The sequence below is a fragment of the Lissotriton helveticus genome, chromosome 8, assembly GCF_964261635.1.
Source record: "Lissotriton helveticus chromosome 8, aLisHel1.1, whole genome shotgun sequence".
In the NCBI taxonomy this organism is placed as follows: Eukaryota; Metazoa; Chordata; class Amphibia; order Caudata; family Salamandridae; genus Lissotriton; species Lissotriton helveticus.
In genome coordinates, this window is record NC_136069.1 from 1,718,083,041 (window position 1) to 1,718,096,950 (window position 13,910).

Sequence of the window (13,910 nt, forward strand, 5' to 3'; positions counted from 1 at the left end):
AGGAGCTGCCACGCGTGGCTTGCAGTTGTGAGTGCATGAGAGTGCACTGTACACACTGCCTCAGGCTGCAGAAGTGAATGTAGGAGGGGTGTGCTCCCAGTGAGCAGATAAGGAGCTGCCCCGCGTGGCTTGCAGTTGTGAGTGCATGAGAGTGCACTGTACACACTGACTCAGGCTGCAGAAGTGAATGTAGGAGGAGCATGCTCCCAGTGAGCAGATAAGGAGCTGCCACGCGTGGCTTACAGTTGTGAGTGCTTCAGAGTGCACTGTATACACTGCCTCAGGCTGCCGGAAGTGAATGTAGGAGGAGCATGCTCCCAGTGAGCAGATAAGGAGCTGCCACCCGTGGCTTGCAGTTGTGAGTGCTTCAGAGTGCACTGTTCACACTGCTTCAGGCTGCAGAAGTGAATGTAGGAGGGGCATGCTCCCAGTGAGCAGATAAGGAGCTGCCACGCGTGGCTTGCAGTTGTGAGTGCATGAGAGTGCACTGTTCACACTGCCTCAGGCTGCAGAAGTGAATGTAGGAGGGGCATGCTCCCAGTGAGCAGATAAGGAGCTGCCACCCGTGGCTTGCAGTTGTGAGTGCATGAGAGTGCACTGTACACACTGCTTCAGGCTGCAGAAGTGAATGTAGGAGGGGCGTGCTCCCAGTGAGCAGATAAGGAGCTGCCACGCGTGGCTTGCAGTTGTGAGTGCATGAGAGTGCACTGTTCACACTGCCTCAGGCTGCCGGAAGTGAATGTAGGAGGAGCATGCTCCCAGTGAGCAGATAAGGAGCTGCCACGCGTGGCTTGCAGTTGTGAGTGCTTCAGAGTGCACTGTACACACTGCCTCAGGCTGCCGGAAGTGAATGTAGGAGGAGCATGCTCCCAGTGAGCAGATAAGGAGCTGCCACGCGTGGCTTGCAGTTGTGAGTGCTTCAGAGTGCACTGTACACACTGCCTCAGGCTGCAGAAGTGAATGTAGGAGGAGCATGCTCCCAGTGAGCAGATAAGGAGCTGCCACCCGTGGCTTGCAGTTGTGAGTGCTTCAGAGTGCACTGCACACACTGCCTCAGGCTGCCGGAAGTGAATGTAGGAGGGGCATGCTCCCAGTGAGCAGATAAGGAGCTTCCCCCCGGGGCTTGCAGTTGTGAGTGCATGAGAGTGCACTGCACACACTGCCTCAGGCTGCAGAAGTGAATGTAGGAGGAGCATGCTCCCAGTGAGCAGATAAGGAGCTGCCCCCCGTGGCTTGCAGTTGTGAGTGCTTCAGAGTGCACTGCACACACTGCCTCAGGCTGCCGGAAGTGAATGTAGGAGGAGCATGCTCCCAGTAAGCAGATAAGGAGCTGCCACGCGTGGCTTGCAGTTGTGAGTGCATGAGAGTGCACTGTACACACTGCCTCAAGCTGCCGGAAGTGAATATAGGAGGGGCATGCTCCCAGTGAGCAGATAAGGAGCTGCCACGCGTGGCTTGCAGTTGTGAGTGCATGAGAGTGCACTGTACACACTGCCTCAGGCTGCCGGAAGTGAATGTAGGAGGAGCATGCTCCCAGTGAGCAGATAAGGAGCTGCCACCCGTGGCTTGCAGTTGTGAGTGCTTCAGAGTGCACTGTACACACTGCCTCAGGCTGCCGGAAGTGAATATAGGAGGGGCATGCTCCCAGTGAGCAGATAAGGAGCTGCCACGCGTGGCTTGCAGTTGTGAGTGCATGAGAGTGCACTGTTCACACTGCCTCAGGCTGCAGAAGTGAATGTAGGAGGGGCATGCTCCCAGTGAGCAGATAAGGAGCTGCCACCCGTGGCTTGCAGTTGTGAGTGCTTCAGAGTGCACTGTACACACTGCCTCAGGCTGCCGGAAGTGAATGTAGGAGGGGCATGCTCCCAGTGAGCAGATAAGGAGCTGCCACCCGTGGCTTGCAGTTGTGAGTGCATGAGAGTGCACTGTTCACACTGCTTCAGGCTGCAGAAGTGAATGTAGGAGGAGCATGCTCCCAGTGAGCAGATAAGGAGCTGCCACGCGTGGCTTGCAGTTGTGAGTGCTTCAGAGTACACTGCACACACTGCCTCAGGCTGCAGAAGTGAATGTAGGAGGAGCATGCTCCCAGTGAGCAGATAAGGAGCTGCCACCCGTGGCTTGCAGTTGTGAGTGCATGAGAGTGCACTGCACACACTGCCTCAGGCTGCAGAAGTGAATGTAGGAGGGGCATGCTCCCAGTGAGCAGATAAGGAGCTGCCACGCGTGGCTTGCAGTTGTGAGTGCTTCAGAGTGCACTGTTCACACTGCCTCAAGCTGCCGGAAGTGAATGTAGGAGGTGCATGCTCCCAGTGAGCAGATAAGGAGCTGCCACGCGTGGCTTGCAGTTGTGAGTGCTTCAGAGTGCACTGTACACACTGCCTCAGGCTGCAGAAGTGAATGTAGGAGGGGCGTGCTCCCAGTGAGCAGATAAGGAGCTGCCACCCGTGGCTTGCAGTTGTGAGTGCATGAGAGTGCACTGTTCACACTGCCTCAGGCTGCAGAAGTGAATGTAGGAGGGGCATGCTCCCAGTGAACAGATAAGGAGCTGCCACCCGTGGCTTGCAGTTGTGAGTGCATGAGAGTGCACTGCACACACTGCCTCAGGCTGCCGGAAGTGAATGTAGGAGGGGCGTGCTCCCAGTGAGCAGATAAGGAGCTGCCACGCGTGGCTTGCAGTTGTGAGTGCATGAGAGTGCACTGCACACACTGCCTCAGGCTGCAGAAGTGAATATAGGAGGGGCATGCTCCCAGTGAGCAGATAAGGAGCTGCCACCCGTGGCTTGCAGTTGTGAGTGCATGAGAGTGCACTGTTCACACTGCTTCAGGCTGCAGAAGTGAATGTAGGAGGAGCATGCTCCCAGTGAGCAGATAAGGAGCTGCCCCCCGGGGCTTGCAGTTGTGAGTGCATGAGAGTGCACTGTACACACTGCCTCAGGCTGCAGAAGTGAATGTAGGAGGAGCATGCTCCCAGTGAGCAGATAAGGAGCTGCCACGCGTGGCTTGCAGTTGTGAGTGCATGAGAGTGCACTGTTCACACTGCTTCAGGCTGCAGAAGTAGATGTAGGAGGGGCGTTGTTGGACAGGCCGCATGTTCGAGCTGTCCCCCCTTCCCGCAATGGGACCAGGACCCTGGCTCTCCCTGCATCCCCAGCCAGAGTCCCCAAACGACCACCCGAAGTACCCTGCAATCCCTCCACTACAAGACACCAGCTCCGGACCCAGCTGGCCCGGGTCACCATCTACCCCACGACATCGACCCGGCCGCCATTTGGGGCACTGCAGCACGAGGCCGCGTGGCCTCAACTCGACCCTAACCCCGGGCCCGGCCGGCCCCGACATCGAGGCCCCAACCTCCTTCCAGGAGGCAGAGTGACCACTTGGCGAGTCAATGGGAGAAGGAATCGTCAACGGCTCTCCTCCGCCAGGTGTCGATCACCCCAGGCCGCCCTGGGCGCTGGCTCCACCCCCCTGCTGGGTGTCTGGACTCTCTCATCCCGGACCTCCCGGCCCCCAGGCGCGAGGGTCCGGACATCAAAGGGGACCAGACCTATAACTGGGGCAGGGCCAGACCAGGAAACGAGTTGTATCCTGGAGGCGAGAGACCCGAGAAGAACTCATCCGTGACTGGCCTGCTGGCGCTGCCGCGGCCCTCTGCCTCGTGAAACCATCGTCTTGGCCTGCTGGCGCTGCCGCGGCCCTCTGCCTCGTGAAACCATCTTGGCCTGCTGGCGCTGCCGCGGCCCTCTGCCTCGTGAAACCATCGTCTTGGCCTGCTGGCGCTGCCGCGGCCCTCTGCCTCGTGAAACCATCGTCTTGGCCTGCTGGCGCTGCCGCGGCCCTCTGCCTCGTGAAACCATCGTCTTGGCCTGCTGGCGCTGCCGCGGCCCTCTGCCTCGTGAAACCATCGTCTTGGCCTGCTGGCGCTGCCGCGGCCCTCTGCCTCGTGAAACCATCTTGGCCTGCTGGCGCTGCCGCGGCCCTCTGCCTTTTGAGACTACCATCTTGGCCTGCTGGCGCTGCCGCGGCCCGATCCACAGACACTCCAGCTCGAGGATTGTGAGCTCACCTCTTACCACTACCTGTACCGATCCGGTACCAAGACTGTCCCGCTACCCCCTTTCCCTACAGAGACTAGAAGTGAGAGGACCCCCGGGTCCGAGATATCCTGTATCGCTGATATCCTTGCCTTAAGAACCTTATATAAAGCCTTGAACTCGACTTGGTGTGGTGCCTGTTTGTGGGGCGGGAGGTACTTGTCTGTACGATCGCCGGAGACGGTCCCCCTCGGGGATCTCTCCCTCAGTATCCGGCCGACCCTCAGGGTCCCCGTCTAACATTGGTGGCCAGCGACGGGATCCGAACCTACGCATAATCGTACAGAAAGTCACTCGCCCCACCACACACAACAACCATGTCAATAGAGAGCGGAACAACGGAAAAATTTCAGATGGAAAAATTGGAAGACTACAACCACCGGGAACTGAAGCAATATTGCATAGAACTTGGACTTCCAACCACAGGTCTTAGCACAAAGGAAGACTTCAAACGAGCCCTAGAAGCTTGGGCGGAAACGGGTACGGCCGTACCCCGAACACAAACAACCGAAACGAGCCCCGCACCAACTAAAGAAAGAGCGGATCTCTCCCTGGAAGAGATCCGAGAAAGAGAAAAAAACAGACTCCACGAATTAGAACTTGCCCGACTTCGCTTGGATGGGGAACTCAAGCTGGCAGAACAAAAAATAACCCTGGAACACTTACGGCTCAGGGAAGAGCGGGAAGACAAGCAAAGACAGAGGGAGCTAGAGGAAAAGAGACTAGAGTACGAACATGAGCGCAATCTCAAAGCACTGGAGATCCAGAAACAGAATAAAGACCTCGGGCTCCCCGAACGACCGACCCCGTCTGCCTCGACCGAACCCAAGGTTCACATCCCCAAAGATGTCATCCGGGAATACCACAAGAACGATGATATCCAGCAGTGGTTTAAAGCCTATGAGGTGGCAATGACCTCCCACCGGATTCCCCGAAGCGATTGGGGAGCCGGATTATGGGGGAGGTTTGTCAACGAAGGGCGGGACGCCCTGCTGCAACTCCCGGACCAGCTGATGACCTCCTACGACCACATGAAGGCCGCCCTCCTCACTCGATACGGGCTCACACCTGAGATGTACCGCCAGCGGTTCCGCGACTGCAAACGGATTCCGGGTACAACTTGGGTGGAGTACGTGAACTTTTTTAGCCGAGCCTTCGAGGGGTGGATCAAGGGCAACAAAGTAACCACCTACGAACAACTCTTTGACCTTATCGTATGGGAACACCTGTCGAACAACTGCTTCGTGGAGCTCCGGCAACACCTCCTGGACAGCAAGCTAACCGACCCTCGACAACTCGCCGCCGAAGCCGACCGGTGGGAAAACACCCGAGTTGGCCGGAGCACACCCAGCGAAGTATCCAGATCGTATCGCCCCCGAGGGGGAGGAGGAAGTCAGGGTCGGGGGAGAGACCCCGGCCCCTCGTCACCCCCCAGAAACCCCTCGGCCCCGGTTGGCCGGGGAAGCCCTGCCGTCCGGGCCGGTTTCCGGGCCAACATTACGTGCCACAGGTGCCAGCGACCCGGCCACTACGCCAGTGATCCCAACTGCCCAAAGAATCCGAACACTACTCCCCGCCAAGTTGCAGCGGCGGCCCTAGGGGAAGAAATAATCCCGGAAGACCAAGAGGAGTACGAGACCGATCCCTCTGAATGGGCACCCGCCGCCATGGCACTGGTCTGCTTAGGGGAGAGAGACATGATTCCGCGGGCCCCCCTTCCCGCCAACACACAGAAGTACGGTCAATGGGTCAACATTAATGGCCGCCGGGCGGAAGCCCTCCGCGACACCGGGGCCAGTGTAACGGCGGTCCGACGCCACCTCGTCACTCCAGACCAAATCTTGCCGAACATTCTTTGCCCTGTGCGATCAGCCGACAACTCCGAAAGCCTATGCCACATGGCCTGCGTCCCCTTCGAGTGGGGAGGAGTAACAGGGATGTTAAAAGTAACTGTCCGCGATGATGCCCCCGTGGACTGCCTCCTAGGAAACGACCTTGAAAGCTCTCCCTGGGCAGCTGTCGAACGGAGGGAGCACCTGGGGATGCTTGGCCTCCCCGAATGGGTCTGCGTCACGACCCGGTCCATGACCGCCCGCGCGGTCCCCAGCCCAGAAGAGCCCGAGTGGCCAGAACCTCCTCCCGCGCTCATCCCAGAGGAGGCCGCCCCAGAAGCCATTCCCTTGACCCAAACCGAAGAAGGACCCGACCAGCTTCGGGACGTCCCTGACCTGGCACAATGGCGGCAGGAGGGAGGCCCCACGCAGGAACAATTCCGGGCCGAGCAAAAAACCTGTCCTTCTCTCGAAGGACTCCGGCAGCAAGCCCTGGCCCAGAGCACCGGGGATACCTCGGGGGCCCACTGGATCTACTGGGACCAAGACCTGCTCTACAGCGAGCAGAAAATTGCAGAACTAGGGGCCAGTCGGGTGCTGGTGGTGCCCCTTCGCTTCCGAAACTTCCTCCTGAACTTAGCCCACGATGTCCCCCTTGCCGGACACCTGGGGCAGGATAAAACCTACGACCGCCTGGTGACCCATTTTTTCTGGCCCCACATGCGGAAGGATGTCACCAACCACTGCAAGGCCTGCCCCACCTGCCAGGCCAGCGGAAAAAGTGGCCGAAAAATCAAAGCACCATTACAACCCTTTCCTGTCGTCACCACCCCGTTTGAACGAGTGGGAATAGACATTGTGGGGCCCCTCGACCCTCGAACAGCCCAAGGACACCGGTTCATCCTGGTCCTGGTAGACCACGCCACCCGCTATCCCGAGGCCATCCCTCTTCGGACTGTGACGGCCCCCGTGGTGGGCCGGGCCCTGATGGGGATCTTCTCCCGGGTGGGGTTCCCCCGGGAGGTCGTCAGTGACAGGGGCACGAACTTTATCTCCAGATATATGAAGTCCCTCTGGCAGCAATGCGGGGTCACCTACAAATTCACGACCCCCTATCACCCGCAAGGAAACGGACTGGTCGAGAGATTCAACCGCACCCTCAAGGGGATGATTATGGGTCTAGAAGAACCCCTTCGACGCCAGTGGGACGTACTGCTGCCATGCCTCCTGTTTGCCTATCGGGAGGTCCCGCAGAAGTCCCTCGGCTTCAGCCCCTTTGAACTACTGTACGGGCACCCCGTCCGGGGCCCCCTCAGCCTAGTCAAGGAAGGTTGGGAGCAGCCTCCCCAGAAAACTCCCCCGGACATCTACCGGTATCTCCTGGCTCTCCGCAACCAGACCCGGCGGTTCCGAGACACCGCCAAAGCCAACCTCGAGGCCAGTCAGGAGGACATGAAGAGGTGGTACGATCAGCACACGTCCTCCATTGAGTTCGAACCTGGACAACAGGTCTGGGTGATGTCCCCGGTTGAGCCCTGTGCCCTCCAAGACAGATGGTCCGGGCCCTTCAAGGTAATCGAACGCAAGGGGCCCGTCACCTATTTAATCGACATGGAGACTGCCCGGAACCCCCTACGGGTCCTCCATGCCAACAGGCTCAAACCCCATTTTGTGCGATCCGAACTCAGCCTCCTGATGGCTACCGATACTGGGACAGAAGAAGACTCCGAACCCCTTCCGGACTTACTGAGGGCCCTCGAGCAGGATGGCTCAGTGGAAGGGGTCCAGCTCTCCGAGGCCCTGTCCCCGGAGCAACGCCAAGACTGCCAAACGCTCCTGAGGCAGTTCGCCTCCCTGTTCTCCCTCACCCCCGGAGTCACCCCCTGGTGCCTCCACGATGTGGACACCGGGGACAGCCCTCCTATTCGACACCGAGCATACCGCGTACCAGACCGGGTACGAGCCTGCATCCAGACCGAGGTGTCCAAGATGCTGACCCTAGGGGTGATCGAACCCTCAGACAGTCCCTGGGCGAGCCCAGTCGTCCTGGTTCCCAAGGCAGCTGCCCCGGGCGTTGCCCCTGAGCTCCGGTTCTGCGTGGACTATCGAGGGCTGAATGCAGTTACCCGGACCGACGCTCATCCCATCCCCCGGGCAGACGAGCTAATTGACCGGATGGGGGCCGCCCGCTACCTGAGCATCTTCGACCTAACAGCGGGCTACTGGCAGATCGGCCTCACCCCTAGGGCCCAAGAACGATCCGCCTTCTCTACCCCAGACGGGCACTACCACTTTAAAGTCATGCCCTTCGGCATGAAAAACGCCCCGGCAACGTTCCAACGGCTGGTAAACCAGGTACTGGCGGGCCTGGAAGACTTCAGCGCCGCCTACCTGGACGACATTGCTGTGTACAGCCACCAGTGGACCGACCACCTCCGCCACCTGCGGGAGGTTCTACACGCCCTCCAGCAAGCCGGGCTCACCATCAAGGCCAGCAAGTGCCAAGTTGGCCAAGGGTCCGTGACCTACCTGGGACACCAAGTGGGAAGCGGGCTGGTGGCCCCTCTCCAACTCAAGATTGCTGCCATCCAGGCCTGGCAACCCCCTACGAGCCAAACGGAGGTCCGGGCCTTCCTGGGGCTCACCGGATACTACCGGCGGTTCGTGAAGGACTATGGCAGCATCGTGGGGCCCCTCACGGAGCTCACCTCCAAAAAGAGCCCCAAAACCGTCAACTGGACCCCGGACTGCCAATCAGCCTTCGAGAAGCTAAAGACCGCCATGTGCGCGGCCCCCGTGCTCCAGGCTCCCGACTACAGCCGGGAATTCATTGTGCAGACGGACGCCTCCGATCATGGTGTGGGGGCCGTCCTCTCCCAACTCAACGCCGAAGGGGTCGACCATCCGGTGGTCTTCATCAGCAGACGCCTCTTGCCCCGAGAACAGCGCTGGAGCACCATTGAGAGGGAGGCCTTCGCCGTAGTCTGGGCACTCAAGAAGCTCCGGCCATACCTCTTCGGCACCCACTTCCGGGTGCAAACAGACCACCGACCCCTGCAATGGCTGATGCAAATGCGGGGGGAAAACCCGAAGCTGTTGCGCTGGTCCATCTCCCTGCAGGGGATGGACTTCACGGTGGAACATCGTCCAGGCCAGGACCACGCCAACGCCGACGGCCTGTCACGCTTTTTCCGCCTCAGCGAGGAGAGTCCCCAGGAAGATGGCTGACTCTCCCCGCCTTCAGCTGGGGGGGACGCATGTTGGACAGGCCGCATGTTCGAGCTGTCCCCCCTTCCCGCAATGGGACCAGGACCCTGGCTCTCCCTGCATCCCCAGCCAGAGTCCCCAAACGACCACCCGAAGTACCCTGCAATCCCTCCACTACAAGACACCAGCTCCGGACCCAGCTGGCCCGGGTCACCATCTACCCCACGACATCGACCCGGCCGCCATCTTGGGGCACTGCAGCACGAGGCCGCGTGGCCTCAACTCGACCCTAACCCCGGGCCCGGCCGGCCCCGACATCGAGGCCCCAACCTCCTTCCAGGAGGCAGAGTGACCACTTGGCGAGTCAATGGGAGAAGGAATCGTCAACGGCTCTCCTCCGCCAGGTGTCGATCACCCCAGGCCGCCCTGGGCGCTGGCTCCACCCCCCTGCTGGGTGTCTGGACTCTCTCATCCCGGACCTCCCGGCCCCCAGGCGCGAGGGTCCGGACATCAAAGGGGACCAGACCTATAACTGGGGCAGGGCCAGACCAGGAAACGAGTTGTATCCTGGAGTCGAGAGACCCGAGAAGAACTCATCCGTGACTGGCCTGCTGGCGCTGCCGCGGCCCTCTGCCTCGTGAAACCATCGTCTTGGCCTGCTGGCGCTGCCGCGGCCCTCTGCCTCGTGAAACCATCTTGGCCTGCTGGCGCTGCCGCGGCCCTCTGCCTCGTGAAACCATCGTCTTGGCCTGCTGGCGCTGCCGCGGCCCTCTGCCTCGTGAAACCATCGTCTTGGCCTGCTGGCGCTGCCGCGGCCCTCTGCCTCGTGAAACCATCGTCTTGGCCTGCTGGCGCTGCCGCGGCCCTCTGCCTCGTGAAACCATCGTCTTGGCCTGCTGGCGCTGCCGCGGCCCTCTGCCTCGTGAAACCATCTTGGCCTGCTGGCGCTGCCGCGGCCCTCTGCCTTTTGAGACTACCATCTTGGCCTGCTGGCGCTGCCGCGGCCCGATCCACAGACACTCCAGCTCGAGGATTGTGAGCTCGCCTCTTACCACTACCTGTACCGATCCGGTACCAAGACTGTCCCGCTACCCCCTTTCCCTACAGAGACTAGAAGTGAGAGGACCCCCGGGTCCGAGATATCCTGTATCGCTGATATCCTTGCCTTAAGAACCTTATATAAAGCCTTGAACTCGACTTGGTGTGGTGCCTGTTTGTGGGGCGGGAGGTACTTGTCTGTACGATCGCCGGAGACGGTCCCCCTCGGGGATCTCTCCCTCAGTATCCGGCCGACCCTCAGGGTCCCCGTCTAACAGGCGTGCTCCCAGTGAGCAGATAAGGAGCTGCCACCCGTGGCTTGCAGTTGTGAGTGCGTCAGAGTGCACTGTACACACTGCCTCAGGCTGCAGAAGTGAATGTAGGAGGAGCGTGCTCCCAGTGATCAGATAAGGAGCTGCCACGCGTGGCTTGCAGTTGTGAGTGCTTCAGAGTGCACTGCACACACTGCCTCAGGCTGCAGAAGTGAATGTAGGAGGTGCATGCTCCCAGTGAGCAGATAAGGAGCTGCCAGGCGTGGCTTGCAGTTGTGAGTGCATGAGAGTGCACTGTACACACTGCCTCAGGCTGCAGAAGTGAATGTAGGAGGTGCATGCTCCCAGTGAGCAGATAAGGAGCTGCCACGCGTGGCTTGCAGTTGTGAGTGCATGAGAGTGCACTGTACACACTGCCTCAGGCTGCAGAAGTGAATGTAGGAGGTGCATGCTCCCAGTGAGCAGATAAGGAGCTGCCACGCGTGGCTTGCAGTTGTGAGTGCATGAGAGTGCACTGCACACACTGCCTCAGGCTGCCGGAAGTGAATGTAGGAGGAGCATGCTCCCAGTGAGCAGATAAGGAGCTGCCACCCGTGGCTTGCAGTTGTGAGTGCTTCAGAGTGCACGGTTCACACTGCTTCAGGCTGCAGAAGTGAATGTAGGAGGAGCATGCTCCCAGTGAGCAGATAAGGAGCTGCCCCCCGTGGCTTGCAGTTGTGAGTGCTTCAGAGTGCACTGTACACACTGCCTCAGGCTGCAGAAGTGAATGTAGGAGGTGCATGCTCCCAGTGAGCAGATAAGGAGCTGCCACGCGTGGCTTGCAGTTGTGAGTGCATGAGAGTGCACTGCACACACTGCCTCAGGCTGCCGGAAGGGAATGTAGGAGGAGCATGCTCCCAGTGAGCAGATAAGGAGCTGCCACCCGTGGCTTGCAGTTGTGAGTGCTTCAGAGTGCACTGCACACACTGCCTCAGGCTGCCGGAAGTGAATGTAGGAGGGGCATGCTCCCAGTGAGCAGATAAGGAGCTGCCACCCGTGGCTTGCAGTTGTGAGTGCATGAGAGTGCACTGCACACACTGCTTCAGGCTGCAGAAGTGAATGTAGGAGGGGCATGCTCCCAGTGAGCAGATAAGGAGCTGCCACGCGTGGCTTGCAGTTGTGAGTGCATGAGAGTGCACTGCACACACTGCCTCAGGCTGCCGGAAGTGAATGTAGGAGGTGCATGCTCCCAGTGAGCAGATAAGGAGCTGCCACACGTGGCTTGCAGTTGTGAGTGCATGAGAGTGCACTGTTCACACTGCCTCAGGCTGCAGAAGTGAATGTAGGAGGAGCATGCTCCAAGTGAGCAGATAAGGAGCTGCCACGCGTGGCTTGCAGTTGTGAGTGCATGAGAGTGCACTGTTCACACTGCTTCAGGCTGCAGAAGTGAATGTAGGAGGAGCATGCTCCCAGTGAGCAGATAAGGAGCTGCCCCCCGTGGCTTGCAGTTGTGAGTGCTTCAGAGTGCACTGTACACACTGCCTCAGGCTGCAGAAGTGAATGTAGGAGGTGCATGCTCCCAGTGAGCAGATAAGGAGCTGCCACGCGTGGATGGCAGTTGTGAGTGCATGAGAGTGCACTGCACACACTGCCTCAGGCTGCCGGAAGTGAATGTAGGAGGAGCATGCTCCCAGTGAGCAGATAAGGAGCTGCCACCCGTGGCTTGCAGTTGTGAGTGCTTCAGAGTGCACTGCACACACTGCCTCAGGCTGCCGGAAGTGAATGTAGGAGGGGCATGCTCCCAGTGAGCAGATAAGGAGCTGCCACCCGTGGCTTGCAGTTGTGAGTGCATGAGAGTGCACTGCACACACTGCTTCAGGCTGCAGAAGTGAATGTAGGAGGGGCATGCTCCCAGTGAGCAGATAAGGAGCTGCCACGCGTGGCTTGCAGTTGTGAGTGCATGAGAGTGCACTGCACACACTGCCTCAGGCTGCCGGAAGTGAATGTAGGAGGTGCATGCTCCCAGTGAGCAGATAAGGAGCTGCCACGCGTGGCTTGCAGTTGTGAGTGCATGAGAGTGCACTGTTCACACTGCTTCAGGCTGCAGAAGTGAATGTAGGAGGGGCGTGCTCCCAGTGATCAGATAAGGAGCTGCCACGCGTGGCTTGCAGTTGTGAGTGCTTCAGAGTGCACTGTACACACTGCCTCAGGCTGCAGAAGTGAATGTAGGAGGTGCATGCTCCCAGTGAGCAGATAAGGAGCTGCCACGCGTGGCTTGCAGTTGTGAGTGCATGAGAGTGCACTGCACACACTGCCTCAGGCTGCCGGAAGTGAATGTAGGAGGAGCGTGCTCCCAGTGAGCAGATAAGGAGCTGCCACCCGTGGCTTGCAGTTGTGAGTGCTTCAGAGTGCACTGCACACACTGCCTCAAGCTGTCAGAAGTGAATGTAGGGGGGGCATGCTCCCAGTGATCAGATAAGGAGCTGCCACGCGTGGCTTGCAGGTGTGAGTGCTTCAGAGTGCACTGCACACACTGCCTCAGGCTGCCGGAAGTGAATGTAGGAGAGGCGTGCTCCCGGTGAGCAGATAAGGAGCTGCCACCCGTGGCTTGCAGTTGTGAGTGCTTCAGAGTGCACTGCACACACTGCCTCAGGCTGCCGGAAGTGAATGTAGGAGGGGCGTGCTCCCGGTGAGCAGATAAGGAGCTGCCACCCGTGGCTTGCAGTTGTGAGTGCTTCAGAGTGCACTGTTCACACTGCCTCAGGCTGCAGAAGTGAATGTAGGAGGAGCATGCTCCCAGTGAGCAGATAAGGAGCTGCCACGCGTGGCTTGCAGTTGTGAGTGCATGAGAGTGCACTGTTCACACTGCTTCAGGCTGCAGAAGTGAATGTAGGAGGGGAAGCTCCCAGTGAGCAGATAAGGAGCTGCCACGCGTGGCTTGCAGTTGTGAGTGCTTCAGAGTGCACTGTTCACACTGCCTCAGGCTGCAGAAGTGAATGTAGGAGGAGCATGCTCCCAGTGAGCAGATAAGGAGCTGCCACGCGTGGCTTAAAGTTGTGAGTGCTTCAGAGTGCACTGTTCACACTGCCTCAGGCTGCAGAAGTGAATGTAGGAGGGGCATGCTCCCAGTGAGCAGATAAGGAGCTGCCACGCGTGGCTTGCAGTTGTGAGTGCTTCAGAGTGCACTGTTCACACTGCTTCAGGCTGCAGAAGTGAATGTAGGAGGGGCATGCTCCCAGTGAGCAGATAAGGAGCTGCCACGCGTGGCTTGCAGTTGTGAGTGCATGAGAGTGCACTGCACACACTGCCTCAAGCTGCCGGAAGTGAATGTAGGAGGAGCGTGCTCCCAGTGAGCAGATAAGGAGCTGCCCCCCGGGGCTTGCAGTTGTGAGTGCTTCAGAGTGCACTGTACACACTGCCTCAAGCTGCCGGAAGTGAATGTAGGAGGAGCATGCTCCCAGTGAGCAGATAAGGAGCTGCCACGCGTG